This window comes from Salmo salar, chromosome 16, assembly GCF_965601325.2.
Source record: "Salmo salar chromosome 16, fSalSal1, whole genome shotgun sequence".
In the NCBI taxonomy this organism is placed as follows: domain Eukaryota; kingdom Metazoa; phylum Chordata; class Actinopteri; order Salmoniformes; family Salmonidae; genus Salmo; species Salmo salar.
The window spans coordinates 71,610,213-71,625,829 of NC_138306.1; the positions used below are offsets into that span (position 1 = coordinate 71,610,213).

The window sequence follows — 15,617 nt, forward strand, 5'->3', positions numbered from 1 at the left end:
GGATGACGACATTCAGGTTTTTCCCGGGCTCTGAGCGCCTATGGACGACGTAGGAAGTGTCACGTTAGAGCAGAGATCCTTAGTAAAAGATAGAGATGGCAAAGAAGTTCCAGAAATGGTCAGACAGGCCACTTCCTGTAAAGGAATCTCTCAGGTTTTGACCTGCCATTTGAGTTCTGTTATACTCACAGACACCATTCAAACAGTTTTAGAAACTTTAGGGTGTTTTCTATCCATATATAATAAGTATATGCATATTCTAGGTACTGGGTAGGATTAGTAACCAGATTAAATCGGTACGTTTTTTATCCAGCCGTGAAAATACTGCCCCCTAGCCATAAGAGGTTAAGACTGTTGGAAAAGCATTCCTCATGAAGCTGGTTGAGAGAATGCCAAGAGTGTGCAAAGCTTTCATCAAGGCAAAGGGTGGCTACTTTGAAGAATCTAAAATATATTTTGATTTGTTTAACACTTTTTTGGTTACTACATGATTCCATATGTGTTATTTCATCGTTTTTGATGTCTTCACTATTATGTAGAAAATAGTACAACATTAAGAGAAACCCTTGAATGAGTAGGTGTGTCTGAACTTTTGACTGGTACTGTATGTACTGTCGATCCCCTACAGTAAGAATCCACAATCTAGATTTAAACAATTTTATTGAAACAGATACACACACTGTAGGTACAAAGGTCTTCCAAGATTCCCTCTATAAAAACATACAGTATGTTTGTACAATAAAATGCAAAGCAATATAACGTATCGACATTAATGTTGATACCTCGAGGATAAAACAGTGCAATCAAGGCCCCTTAATGGATACAAGTCAGACATGCTTAGTCACTGGCTGATCAGTTCTCACAAAGCTCTTTGGTGTTTCAAAATAATCACATCCTTCATTTCAAATGTAACCTCATAACTCGCGGTGAGGCTCAGAACAAACAATGATAGATCAATCCTGCTGACGTCATTGTTTCATAACTGCATAGAGAGAGGATAGTCTTTTGGAGTGTATGTTTGGGTACTGGCTCAAACAACTTCATTTATCAAAAAATAGGACAACTTTCAATTACATCATTTAGTAGACTTCTTATGCAGCGCTACTAACATGAGCAATTATGAGTTAGGGTGCCTTGCTCAAGGGCACATCGACAGATTTTTCACCTAGTCGGCTCGGGGATTCAAACCAGTGACCTTTTGGTCACTGGCCAAACGGTCTTAACCGCTAGGCTACCTGCTGTCCGAGTGAATTACAAATGAATTTGGGGCAGTTTGGTTATCGTTCGGCAAGCTTCAGGTTGGGCATCATTCATTCAAATGGCATCAGGCGAAGCAACTCTGGAGGAAGTGACTCATGTGGGTATAGACATGCTGATTGGCTGAACCATCAAGACCATGGTCCTTGTCCGTGTACCACTGTAGTAAAGTGATAGAAAGAAGGAATAAGCACAGACCATGTGTTTATTGGAGAAGTGTTTTCATGGAGCAGGTTCATGGAGGTATAAAGCTCTACAACCACTGATTGTGCAGATAACTCATCTATCTAAAATCTAAATATTTACCATAGCCTCAAAGTCCACTTGTTCCTCAACCAGAGCTGCAGAGATCTGAGCAGCTTGCTGAAAATGGACGTTGTCTGAAACAAATAGAGAGATATAAATAACAATTTAACAGTATCCGATGTGCAGTGTTTTCCTATTCTCATATGATATGGGAAAGCCTCAGGAAAAGTATGCACACTGATTAGTTAACACTTTTAGCTTCATCAACTAATGGGTTTACAGAGTCAAATGAATAGTCGAGACTCTAAACATTGTATGGTTGTTAATTGCACAAGTGGTGTGTTTTTAAAGAACATTCCAGAAATACTAGAGGAGGCTTCACCATCTGCTGTCCCATGGACCAGAAGGTATTGCACTGATTTGAAGTTCTTAGCTCTGGCTGTCACTGTGGAGTTCTGTAAAACACATTTACATGTTGTTGTTTCCGTGGAGAGTAACACCAGTTTGGATAATACAGGCCATAGTATAAAATCGTATGTATAAATGGCCATTTAAAATGTTGGCGTTGGTAAACTTACGTTGTAGAATTCAAGATTTTCTGAAGGTTGATTCATGTAACGCTCTGTGTAGATTGTATCTGAAATATTGAACGTAGGGAAAATGTATGGATCATTTCCAATGATTTACAATTATATATTTAACTAACGTGTGTATTATTGTAAACATATTAATAACATATCAATAACAGAATGGCATACCATAATACTCCCACTTGGAAACTGGGGCAACTGCCATTCCACATTTGAAAACTCCACTCCCAGCTCCCAGAACCATTGACGTGACATAACCTCCATAGGACTATAAAACACAATGACAGCTGATCATTTTGGCCTTGAATTCAGATAAGATTAGATTACTCAAGGCACAAAGACAAGATGATTGTACACGTGCTGCATTTCATTATGCTGCACTTGATGGTTCCAACGGATCATATTTTCAAACCCTATGCTTTAACTTACCCAACCCCAAATGGCTATTCTGCCTTTGTCGACAAAGCCCATATTGGTGAATTCCCTGAAAGAGAAAAGTGACTTGCTGTGATTGGGAACCACCAGTACAAACACAAATTCATTTAAACGTGAGGGTCAATTGAAAGGGGTTCTAGTGGACCATGCCCACTGATGGTCTAACTCTAATCTCTACTGTCCTCAGTCTCTCTGACGTGAAATAAGGGAGAGGTAAGTAATGTTGCATTCCAGATGACCCCATGTGACATCTGATCAGTCACATCATTAGCCTGGTGGTCAGATCTGTATGTATTTTAACCAACACCTCTGTCACGTCCGTTGTGCTACCAGACAGGATATATTTAGCATGAAAGTGGAGATGAAGAGGAGTTGGATAAAGATCTGTCAACCAGGCTATTGCATCATAAAACTCAAACCAAAAAAGCCTTGGAATCTCTAAATATCCATGTAGAAATATATTGTGTTATATAATGTTTATTTATTATTTATTTTTTTACCCCTTTTTCTCCCCAATTTTGTGGTATCCAAGTCTTGTCTCCACTGCAACTCCCGTTCCGAAACACAACCCGACCAAGCCGCACTGCTTCTTGACACAACGCCCACTTAACCCGGAAGCCAGCCGCACCAATGTGTCGGAGGAAACACCGTACACCTGGCAACCGTGTCAGCATGCACTACACCCGGCCCACCACAGGAGTCGCTAGTGCGCGATGGGACAAGGACATCCCTGCCGGCCAAACCCTCCCCTAACCTGAACGACGCTGGGCCAATTGTGCACCGTCCCATGGGTTTCCCGGTCGCGGCCGGCTGCGACAGAGCCTAGACTCGAACCCAGTATCTCTATATATCATGTTATCTTAATGTCACTTTTGCAGTGTGACACAGTATAATACAAAGCAACCTGTTTGAGTCAGTTGGGCATAGCTATCGACTTGGCTACTGTTCAACCACAGTTCAACCTTACTTTGCGGCCATTATCTGATCTTCCACCTCATAGGTTCCCAGACGTCGGTAGATGGAGTGCATTAGTTTGTCGCCTTGGTAACCACTTCCCCTACCATCGAAGCTGGCAACGATGACCTTCTCCGTGCTGGCCAGGTATGCGGCCCAGCCTAACCTATAGCGGAAGTCAGCTTTCTGACTGCAAGGCCCTGCATACCTGGAACACAAAAGAGAAAGACAAACGTTATTGTTAGTGCCCAGAGTTTTCCCTGACCACTTGAGTTTACCAGAAAACACTGCAGACTTATAAATTTAACTAGGGCCCAGAGCTTTCCCTGACCACTTGAGCTCACCAGAAAACACTGCAGACTTGTCACGTCCTGGCCTGTATAAGGGTTAGTTGTTATTGTAGTTTGGTCAGGACGTGGCAGAGGGTATTCGTTTTATGTGATTTGGGGTGGTGTGTTTGTTGTAGGGGATTTGATTTGTGCATTCCGGGGTTTTTGGGCACTGTTCCTTGTTATGTATGTCTATGATTGATCTAGCTGTTGTATGTCTATGTGTGGTCAATTGGGGTTGGGACTCTCAATTGAAGGCAGGTGTTGTCCATTTGCCTTTGATTGAGAGTCCCATATATTAGGGTGTGTTTGTATGTGTCTTTTGTGGGAGATTGTTTGTGTGCACTGCGTTTGTTTGAGCCTGCCACACTGTTGCCGGTGTAAGTACTGTTTATTGTTTTTTTTGTTCAAGTGGATGCTTTACATGTTTTCTTTAATAAACATGAGTGTCCACAATCCCGCTGTGCCTTGGTCCTCTTCTCTACCTGACAACTTTTGTGACAAGACTTCTGAATTTAACTAGGGCCCAGAGTTTTCCCTGACCACTTGAGCTCACCAGAAAACACTACAGACTTCTGAATTTAACTAGGGCCCAGAGTTTTCCCTGACCACTTGAGCTCACCAGAAAACACTGCAGATTTCTGAATTTAACTAGGGCCAAGAGTATTTCCTGCTTCAAGTCATGTGGTCAGGATTAAATCCAGGCCCTCCTTATTGCTACAACGATTCATCATAAGACAAAGCAGATCATGTATTCACAGAGGTTAATTAATTCGTACACATCAATAAGTAAGGGGTATTTCTTGGATTTGTCAAATCCAGGAGGCAAGGTCATCTGGTACCAAAGATCTGTCGGGAAAAACAGAAGCATCCATCAATGGATATCAAGTTAGAGATGTCCCATGGTTTTAATATCAGATGAAAGATTCAATTAAAGTCTTTAATAGTTGAAAGCCTTACTAAATTCTCCTTGCTTGATAAAGTCGCGTCGCATGGTGGGCATGTGGATCTCAGACAGAAGGCCTTCCAAAGCCGTGTTGTCCTCAAGAACCTGAATCTCTAAACGATGAGAACTTTGCTTGGCTTATATCATTTATTTCCGTCACACACTAGTAAATGTGACTGGCCTACCTGAACCAGCATCCCTGTTGTCCCTGAGAGTATACAGAGGTAGTCCAGGACCTGTGGAGACAAACACATATTTAGTGTGTGTGTGTCCTCCCAAATGATCTAGAAGCACTACTACTACAGAAACTATTATTTCAAAGTAAATTACCGGCTGGGATTTTGTTTAAGGATGTCACAGCTACAGTATTGTGAATAGTTGACTGCACAAACACTGTTGGAGTAGTGGGTTGTGTGTGTGTGTGTGTGTGTGTGTGTGTGTGTGTGTGTGTGTGTGTGTGTGTGTGTGTGTGTGTGTGTGTGTGTGTGTGTGTGTGTGTGTGTGTGTGTGTGTGTGTGTGTGTGTGTGTGTGTGTGTGTGTGTGTGGCTGACGGACCTGAGCAGTCCATGCGGAAGAAAGAGGCATCATGGCTGAAGTAAGCTGAGTTGTATTGACACCTGACCTCATTCAGGGTACAGGTCAGGCACTGGGTGGTGGAGGGGGTGGCTCCGAGAGTGATCCTGACACACACAAACAACTTACATGACTCTATTGGCTACAACTATAGAGCAATAGTAAGTCATAGGTACTGCATGTTAGAAATGAGTACTGCATGAGCATGACAGAACGAAGGCATGAAAATGAAAGAGTGGTTTTCTTACTTGTAAATGTTTCTCCCTCCTGGCTTGTGACCATATTGGTTGCTTGAATAGTATATGGCATTATTAGTCACTTTTAAAATGTCAATGACCTCCCAAGTCCCCGAGGTGAGAGCTGTTGCTGTGCCCTGCAAAGACCACATACAAATATTACAAATCAAGTGTGTATCATAACCAAGTCTGGGTTACTGAGAAGGTGTATGAAGAGAAGTGTACTACTTAGTACTTACACCTGTTACGTGATGAATATGTTTATAGCCGTTATTGTCACTCATCACAATGTAAAAACTGGCTTTGTCCGCCGATAAAGTAGGATTAGAAGGTGAAAACTAGAAGAAACAAAGATAATGTGTTTATTTACAGGAATAAGCAATGCTTGTTACTTGGTAAAATATGTTTTTATGGCCCAGGGATAATGTAAACATGTTCATATTGTTATGTTTGTATAAAGTACATACCCGTCCAATCCAACCTGTCTTGCTTGTCAAGTCAAGTTTCTGAAAACACAACAAAAAAGTATAGAATTTCATAGTTTATTGTGACATACAGCTGAAGTCGGAAGTTTACATACACTTAGGTTGGAGTCATTAAAACTCGTTTTTCAATCACTCCACAAATTTCTTGTTAACAAACTATAGTTTTGGCAAGTCGGTAAGGGCATCTACTTTGACACAAGTAATTTTTCCAACAGTAGTTACAGACAGATTATTTCACTTATAATTCATTGTATCACAATTCCAGTGGGTCAGAAGTTTTCATACACTAAGTTCACTGTGCCTTTAAAAAGCTTGGAAAATTCCAGAAAATGATGTCATTGCTTTAGAAGCTTCTGATAGGCTAATTGACATCATTTGAGTCAATTGGAGGTGTACCTGTGGATGGCCTACCTTCAAACTCAGCTCCTCTTCGCTTGAAATTATGGGAAAATCAAAAGAAATCAGCCAAGACCTCAGAAAAAAAATTGTAGACCTCCACAAGTCTGGTTCATTCTTGGGAGTAATTTCCAAATGCCTGAAGGTACCACGTTCATCTGTACAAACAATATTACGCAAGTATAAACACCATGGTTGTCACGCCCTGACCATAGAGAGCCCTTGTTTCTCTATGGTGTAGTAGGTCAGGGCGTGACTAGGGGGTAGTCTAGTTTAATATTTCTATGTTGTGTTCTAGTTTATATTTTCTAGGTTGGTGTTTTGTATGATTCCCAATTAGAGGCAGCTGGTAATCGTTGTCTCTAATTGGGGATCATATTTAAGTAGCTATTCTTCCCACCTGTGTTTGTGGGATATTGTTTTGTGTTTTTGCCTGTGCACCATCTAGTCACGTTTAGTTGTTCGTTTATTTGATTTGTTTTGCTTGAAGTTTTACTTTGGAATAAAGATGTGGAACTCTACACACGCTGCGCCATTCCCGTTCTTACGACAACCGTGACAATGGGACCACGCAGCCGTCATACCGCTCAGGAAGGAGATGAGTTCTGTCTCCTAGACATGAGCGTACTTTGGTGCGAAAAGTGCAAATCAATCCCAGAACAACAGCAAAGGACCTTGTGAATATGCTGGAGGAAACAGGTACAAGAGTATCTTTATCCAGAGTAAAACGAGTCCTATATCGACATAATCTGTAAGGCAACTCAGCAAGGAAGAAGCCACTGCTTCAAAACTGCCATATAAAAGCCAGACTACGGTTTGCAACAGCACATGGGGAGAAAGATTGTACTTTTTTGTGGAAATGTCCTCTTGTCTGATGAAAGAAAAATAGAACTGTTTGGCCATAATGACCATCGCTATGTTTGGAGGAAAAAGGGGGAGGCTTGCAAGCCGAAGACACCATCCCAACCGTGAAGCACGGGGGTGGCAGCATCATGTTGTGGGGGTGCATTGCTGCGGGAGGGACTGGTGCACTTCACAAAATAGATGGCATCATGAGGCAGGAAAATTATGTGGATATATTGAAGCAACATCTCAAGACATCAGTCAGGACGTTAAAGCTTGGTCGCAAATGGGTCGCAAGATGGCTTAGGGACAACAAATTCAAGGTATTAGAGTGGCCATCACAAAGCCCTGACCACAATCCCATAGAAAATTTGTGGGCAGAACTGTGTGCGAGCAAGGAGGCCTACAAACCTGATTCAGTTACACCAGCTCTGTCAGGAGGAATGGGACAAAATTCACCCAACTCATTGTGGGAAGCTTGTGGAAGGCTACCCGATACGTTTGACCCAAGTTAAACAATTTAAAGTCAATGCTACCAAATACTAATTGAGTGTATGTAAACTTCTGACCCACTGGGAATGTGATGAAAGAAATAAAAGCTGAAATAAATAATTCTCTCTACTATTATTCTGACATTTCACATTCTTAAAATAAAGTGGTGATCCTAACTGATCTAAAACATGGAATTTTTACTAGGATTAAATGTCAAGAATTGTGAAAAACTGAGTTTAGGTGTTTGTAAGCTTCTGACTTCAACTATATTAGGACTCCAACAAGTTGTCTGAGGAGAGGTGTGGAGGGGAGAGGTGTGGAGAGGAGGGGAGGGCGGTGGGAAAGCGGGTGGTGGGGGGGTCGTTGTGACGTACCTCTAACGCATTCTCGATCCAGGTGTTTTCGACTGTGTTGAAGTCGTAGACCTGAAAGCGGAGCTCATTCTGTTTCCTCTTCTGCCACTGGACAGCGATGCGTTCATCAGTTACCCAGGTGACTGTGGCCAAATAGTGATCACTGTAAAAAACACGGAAACAACACCACTTGTCTCACAGCTTACGCCTAAAATTGATTTTAAAATTCCAATGCAATGCGTTTCTCTCCTACTGAATACATTGTATAATGTATTGTGTGCTACAGAGTTTCATTACCCTGCTCCAACTGAAGCTGGCACAACAACTTCTGTGATGTTTGATATGTTTGTAGTATCATACACAAACAGCTTCACCACTGGATTGGGAGTACCAGGCTAGAAGATGAAGAAAAAAATACATTTATGCAAAACAATTACGAATAAATAAAAACAGACTTTGGGTCTTATAGGTTTCTTTCTTACAAGCAACCACGTCTTTAAAATGTATTTTTTTTTACGTCTTGTTTTATAATGACTATAGACACATTATCAATGCATTAATATGTGACAATACAGAGTATATGACTGTATTCAAATACATAGTCGTCAAGAGAGGTTTCCGAATTGGGAAATCATGGACCAATATAATTTTATTGGGACAGCTTAGACCTGAATGTACCCTGAGTTGTGATAAAACAACATGCTTTTAACCCAGAGGCCTTATCGTCCAGAGTCCAGTTCCCTTATCAACTGCCTCAGAACCTCATGCCAGTAAAGACCTACTCCAGCACACTTTTTAGATACACATCAAACATACGTAAAGTGTTATCTTACCTTAGGATAGGGGAAAATGACAGTGTCGGGATACTGTTCCTTCCCATACCATGAATACTCTATGTTTTGGACCAAAGTGTCGTTAAACTCCGCATAGGCCAGATACTTCCCTCCAGGTGACCACCACATTGCCTCGTAAGAAGAGAACATTTCCTCTAACAAAACAACAAACAATCAAAAAACACCGTTAGGCCTACATCAGGATGGCACATCTATTTTGTGTGTTGTGGCTTAAGCTGTTCACAGACTTCTGTGTTATCGAAAGAGAAACTTGTTCATGTATAATCACATGTGACACAATTCACATCACAGTGCTGACTAATATGTACTAGTTATAGTAAGAGGTATGTAAGATTCACAGCTGCCTTCTTGTATGTATTGCTTACCCTCATACACCCAATCTGGGATGCCATTTAAGATTTTGTTGTGTTTTCCGTTGGAGGTCACCTATACGGCCTTAGCAGTAGGGCTGGTCTTCACATAGACATCATTTTCCCACACAAAGGCCTGTATGTGAGAGGAACAGAGATATTGAGATAAATCTTAAAACCTCTCTGGGACCTGCGGGACACACTATTCAAAAGCCAGTGAAATAGCAGGGCGCGAAATACAAAACAGCAAAAATCTCATAATTTCATTTTCTCAAACAATCAACTATTTTACACCATTTTAAAGATAAACTTCTTGTTAATCGAACCACATTGTCCGATTTCAAAAAGGCTTTACAGCGAAAGCATAAAATTAGATTATGTTAGGACATAAACTTCACAAGAAAAACCACACAGCCATTTTCCAAGCAAGGAGATGCATCACAAAAACCAGAAATACAGCTAAAATATCTTCATCAGATGGCACTCATAGGACTTCATGTTACACAATACATGTATGTTTTAATCGATAAAGTTCATATTTATATCCAAAACCCCCATTTTACATTGGCACGTGATGTTCAGAAAATGTTTGCCTCCAAAAACTTCCGGTGAATGAGCACATCAATTTACAAAAATACTCATCATAAACATTGATAAACTTTACAACAGTTATTGAAAGAATTATAGATACACTTCTCCTTAATGCAACCGCTGTGTTAGATTTCAAAGTAGCTTTACAGCGAAAGCACATTTTTCAATATTCTGAGTACAGAGCTCAACCATCAAAGCAAGCTATACAGATACCAGCCAAGTTCTGGAGTCAACTAAACTCAGAATTAGTATTATAAATATTCGCTTACCTTTGCTGATCTTCGTCAGAATGCACTCCCAGGACTCCTCCTTCCACAAGAAAATGTTTGTTTTGTTCGAAATACTCCATATTTATGTCCAAATACCTCCTTTTGTTCGCGCGTTCAGATCACTATTCAAAGGCAAAATGCGCAAGCGTAAATCCAGACACGAAAAGTCAAAATGTTCCATTACCGTTCGTAGAAACATGTCAAACGTTGTTACCAATCAATCCTTAGGGTCTTTTTAACATAAAACGTCGATAATATTCCAACTGGACAATAGCGTATTCATTCCAGAAGAAAAAGAAGGCGCGGCAAGCTCGCGTGCACGCGCAGTAAACAACTGACTGTTTCCAGGCAGTCCACTGATTGACTGAGCTCCTATTCTCTGCCCAGTAATAGGAGAAGGATGAAACAAGTTTCTAAAGGCTGTTGACAACCAATGGAAGCCTTAGGAAGTGCAACGTGACCCCACAGACACTGTAGTTTTGATAGGGATTCAAAAGAAGAACTACAATTTCCCACTTCCTGGTTGGATTTTTCTCAGGTTTTTGCCTGCCATATGAGTTCTGTTATACTCACAGACATCATTCAAACAGTTTTAGAAACTTCAGAGTGTTTTCTATCCAAATATACTAATAATATGCATATCCTACGTTCTGAGCCCGAGTAGTAGGCAGTTTAATTTGGGCACGTCATTCATCCGAATTTCCGAATAGTGCCCCGTCACTAAAAAGTTAATGACTCGAGTTCCTCTTTAAGCATGGTATAACACTGCAATATGCACAATAGTGTGCAATGTCTTTTGGTTGTCCTAGTAACCTGAAATATTATGGTTAGAGTAAGTGTAACCTATTACATATTGTCAATAAGTTATTTATTTGGAGCGTGATGAAAATGCGATCTTTGAGCATTCCAGCTTTGAACTGAAGACAAACAAAAGTGCATGTTGTGTTGTTGGGTCAGTCCTATTGATGATGAGTGTTTGGAAGACATGTAATGGGTCAGCCACCAGAAAAGCATAGTACAGTATATAAACGAATCCAATGGTTTCTCTCAAGTGTCCTTTTAACCTACCATTTTGTTCCCTGTTGGCGCCCATGCAAACAAATGGACTTGGTGAGGAATGTCTGGTGTACTGAGAAATGTCCTAAAATGAGAATAAATAAAAACGAACAGTATTCATGTCTTTGAGTTTGACAAAACACCATATACAGTTAATTCAGAAATTATTCAGACCCCTTGACTTTTTCCACATTTTGTTACGTTACAGCCTTATTCTAAAATGTATGTGCCTGAGCTCAATTCCGAGTCTCAGTTAAGGCTCTGAATACTTATGTAAATAAGATATTTCTGTTTTTTATTTGTAATAAATTTGCTAAGATTTCTAAACCAGTTTTCATTTTGTCATTATGGGATATTGTGTGTAGTTTGATGAGGATTTTTTTTTATTTAATCCATTTTGAAATAAGGCTGTATTGTAACATAATGTGGAAAAAGGGAAGGGGTCTGAATACTTTCCGAATGCACTGTAAATGCGTCCCTATAAATAACTTGCAGTAAACATGACAGTATATGGCCCTCTTCAGTTCTTCTATTTGTTGAGTATTGTTGACCATTTCCTGCACTAGTCCCATTAATAAAATAAAATGTCCTATATTCTCTACACTGCATATGTAATTCTCAAAGTCAAAGGGACATTGAAGATGTGTGTATAGTACACATTTGCAGATAAGAAAAATTGAAACAGACTTACGAGCCTGCCAAATCATAGAGAGAATAGGAAGCTGTGAAGGAGTGTCTCCATATCTGTTGAAACAAATTAAGCAAATTATAATTAGGAATTTGATTAGTAGCACAGATCAATTACTTATATTAATTCATTAATGAATACATTAATTCAATTAAATGTATACTTTTTTTTTAACTTTAATTATCCCTGCAGGGCAATTATTTTGGGCACATAATTCTGATTCTGCAACAACAACAACCACCAAACCACAATGACATACCACACATAGCTACTTCACAGCAGGATAGTACAACAGCAACAAATCATAAATATCACAAGACATTACCTTAGTCCAATTGCTCTTGAAAGCAACATATTTTTGATCAGCAGACACTACATAGTCATAGGCAGCCACTTTATCCTGGTTTTCAACAAAAAAAGGAGCTGTGTTATACATGACGCAAACACTCCTTCCTTCACCATACTTGCTTCCAAATATGTGTAGACAGACAGACAGACAGACAGACAGACAGACAGACAGACAGACAGACAGACAGACAGACAGACAGACAGACAGACAGACAGACAGACAGACACAGACAGACAGACAGACAGACAGACAGACAGACAGACAGACAGACAGACAGACAGACAGACAGACAGACAGACAGACAGACAGACAGACAGACAGACAGACAGACAGATAGTGAGGCGGATGAATCAGAATTAGTTGGGTAACATAGATAATTAAGATGTTTTATTTGCATAATATGCTTATGTGAGATACTTGTCATATGTGAATGTATCTGTTAAACCATGTGAAGGGATGACGTGATTAATGGGGAACCAATTACTTGTCTCCACAATGTCTGTGCGCAAGTCACTTCCTCATTTTGCATTGGGGGAAGGTGTATGGCAGTGTCTGGACCATTGTATGTCCCCTCTGATCTTGCACTTATCTTGGGATAGTGTATGACCTAGAGGCTCACTCCCCTCAGTGAGCTTGTCCAGGAGTGGAGTCAAGAGGGGGTTTACTTGAGATGGGAGTGTCTAGAGTTGTCAATTGATTTATGCAATTGGATGAGATGGTGTTTCTGTTCTATACCGTACCAGGGAGAGACGGTTCCAGTTTGGAGTAGGAGGACCAGACACTGGTCTATACAATGAAAACTGTTGACATAGCAGTTGCTGTCTGCTATGTTTTATAGATATCTTTCATACAAAACTTAACCTTGTGACCCATTCTATGTATCTGTGGTTCGTCATGTACTTTGAGAGGGGTGTATCTTGGCTATAAAAGATCTTTGTACTTTTGTGTAATCCCTTTTCAATGGTTCATTAGAGATAGCGCATCATTGAAAATCAAAGTGCTTTTGCAAAAGCTCTTAATTATTAAAGATGTAGTTTAAGTATAACTCTGACTGGTGTGTAAAGTTTGTAACTCTCCTCATTTGGTAATGCTGAAAGACAGACAGACAGACAGACAGACAGACAGACAGACAGACAGACAGACAGACAGACAGACAGACAGACAGACAGACAGACAGACAGACAGACAGACAGACAGACAGACAGACAGACAGACAGACAGACAGACAGACAGACAGACAGACCCATGAAGGGTATCTTACAAATGTGATGCTGCTCAGGAATTCTGAGTTGTTTCCTGTAATCAGGTTGTGAAGGAAGATGGAGCCGTCTTTATTATGCAGATACTCATGGTCTATCGGGGAGGGGAAAGAAGAGAGGAGTTTAATAATAACGAACTAACTGACGTTTAAGTTGAAATATCAGCACTGTTGCTACTCAGGTCTCTGCCTAGCACTGATGATTTAACAAAAAGCCAAAGTGTGCCATTTAAATAGAGACAGTATATAGGCCTAGTATTGTTTTTGGATTGTTTCTTATCATTTTGTAAAGGGAACATTGTGTTGTTGGCTTACATCTAAACGTGCATCCTTCCAGGGTTAGAGCGTTGTGTAATACATTCCAGGCACACAATTCCTGACTGGATTAAACATAACAGCCATCCACTCATTTAGGCTTCTAGTGTGTTTTACCTGAGATCCAGCGCATGTTGTAGGATCTGTCCCTGATGGAACTATTGAAGACGTCACTGAGCGTGAACGTCCTCTGAGCCGTCACTTTTTCCGCTGAAACATGCAGCTCAAAGTTAGCGTTCACTGATTTCTTTTGCTGTCTATACTAGGAGGAATGTACCAGTGAAAATGACAAGTCATAGGCTACTGTAATGACTCATAAGACTACAATGCATTTACACATGATTAAACAGGTCTTGATAAAAATAGATATGGCTCACAGGAGGACTAGAAGATTGTAACAGATAACAATGTAAGATCAATATACATTTGACTGGGTTTGTAGAGCTGCGATAACTGAGGTAAATGTGCTAGTAGGCTACACAAATATGGTACCTGCATAGAAGATGTGATATTGCAACAATGTGCTGCATTTCTAAAGCATTAAAGCACTAGGCCTACATATTTGTATGTCTCATGGATTATGTAAAAGTGTTTATTTTATGCAGTGTTCTTTTACAATAAAACAATATTATTATCCAGTGTATGCAGTGTTCTATTGTAGTAATAAAATACTTATTCTGAACAGAGTTATTTTTTTTACAGTTATGTTAGGCTACAATTTAATGGGTCATTGAAAGCAACTGAAAGTGGTACCACTCACCGTTCAGATATATTGCTGTGGGCACTGCTATCAAGATGATGACGACAGCAAGCCCCAAAAGTCCCAACACCACCTTACCTATGGAATTCTGTCAAAGGTGAATAGAATGACGGGGAAAAAAAGTTATGAAATAAGTAGTTGTTTGAGGTATCTAGATTTGCGACACTTATTCATCAAAGATTTGCTACGTTGTATTATAAACAAATTCCTATCGTTGAGTTTTGAAGTTTACCATCCTGCCGACTTGAAGGTGGTGAATCCGTTTACATAAAAAAAAATCACGTTGAGCGTAAACACGTTACCTTCTAAACTGTTGAAGTGTAAATGGTGCAAAATAAGGTTCCGCGCAAGATAATTTCCGTTAAATATAACTAGATCAACGTCGGTTATAAAGGTGGGGCAATACAATTCCGAAGTCCAAAGTAAAGCTCGTAAAGTTTGAACGAGTCTTATTTTCCCCGAAGTTTATGCTTACTTACTGTCTAATCTATTGACGGATTGCATCCATACACAACTTTCATACACAATGAAACCATCCACTTTGTAGTTGAACCGTTGTCAGAACAAGAATAGCCTACACCACGCAAATTCAATAGGCATCCAATTCTTTACTTGGAAATCCAGACACTGCATTTACAGTATTTAATTTATTTTATAATTCCATTCAATCTGAATTAGGCCTAAATGTTTTCTCTCCCTTTTTGAAGGGAATTGTTTGGGCATTTTGTAAGGCATATATATGTCCTTGTGAGGGCAGGGTAGTCACATATGACTCTTGAGTGAATATCAACAATAAGCTGTTTCATGTCTCACTGCTAATGGTATAAAAACAATGTAGCCTAATTCACAGCTGCATTAGATGACACTGACGTCACAGTTGGGCTCCATCTAATGCACCAGCATCTCCCTGCACATTGGGTCAAAGGTTATCACTACTCTACACTACTCATGGCCATAAATTATATTTACAGACTTCATTAATGAACTTCCT

The 15,617-nt window shown here is 40.0% G+C and overlaps 1 pseudogene across 1 annotated transcript; it reads right to left on the bottom strand.

Annotated features, from left to right (window-relative positions):
• Nucleotides 1-643: 643 nt before the first annotated feature.
• On the bottom strand, nt 644-15,090 carry LOC106574398 (dipeptidyl peptidase 4-like; annotated as a pseudogene). Its single transcript, XR_014380960.1, has 25 exons — nt 14,859-15,090; nt 14,627-14,714; nt 13,984-14,076; nt 13,555-13,646; nt 12,270-12,344; nt 11,948-12,000; nt 11,269-11,341; nt 9,356-9,476; nt 8,970-9,124; nt 8,434-8,531; nt 8,158-8,299; nt 6,035-6,073; nt 5,807-5,905; nt 5,580-5,704; nt 5,314-5,438; nt 4,943-4,993; nt 4,772-4,870; nt 4,591-4,660; nt 3,496-3,690; nt 2,523-2,577; nt 2,262-2,361; nt 2,082-2,140; nt 1,886-1,958; nt 1,564-1,637; nt 644-1,417 (listed from the first exon to the last, which is right to left on the bottom strand). The product of XR_014380960.1 is annotated as a dipeptidyl peptidase 4-like (transcript).
• Between the last annotated feature and the right edge of the window lie 527 nt (nt 15,091-15,617).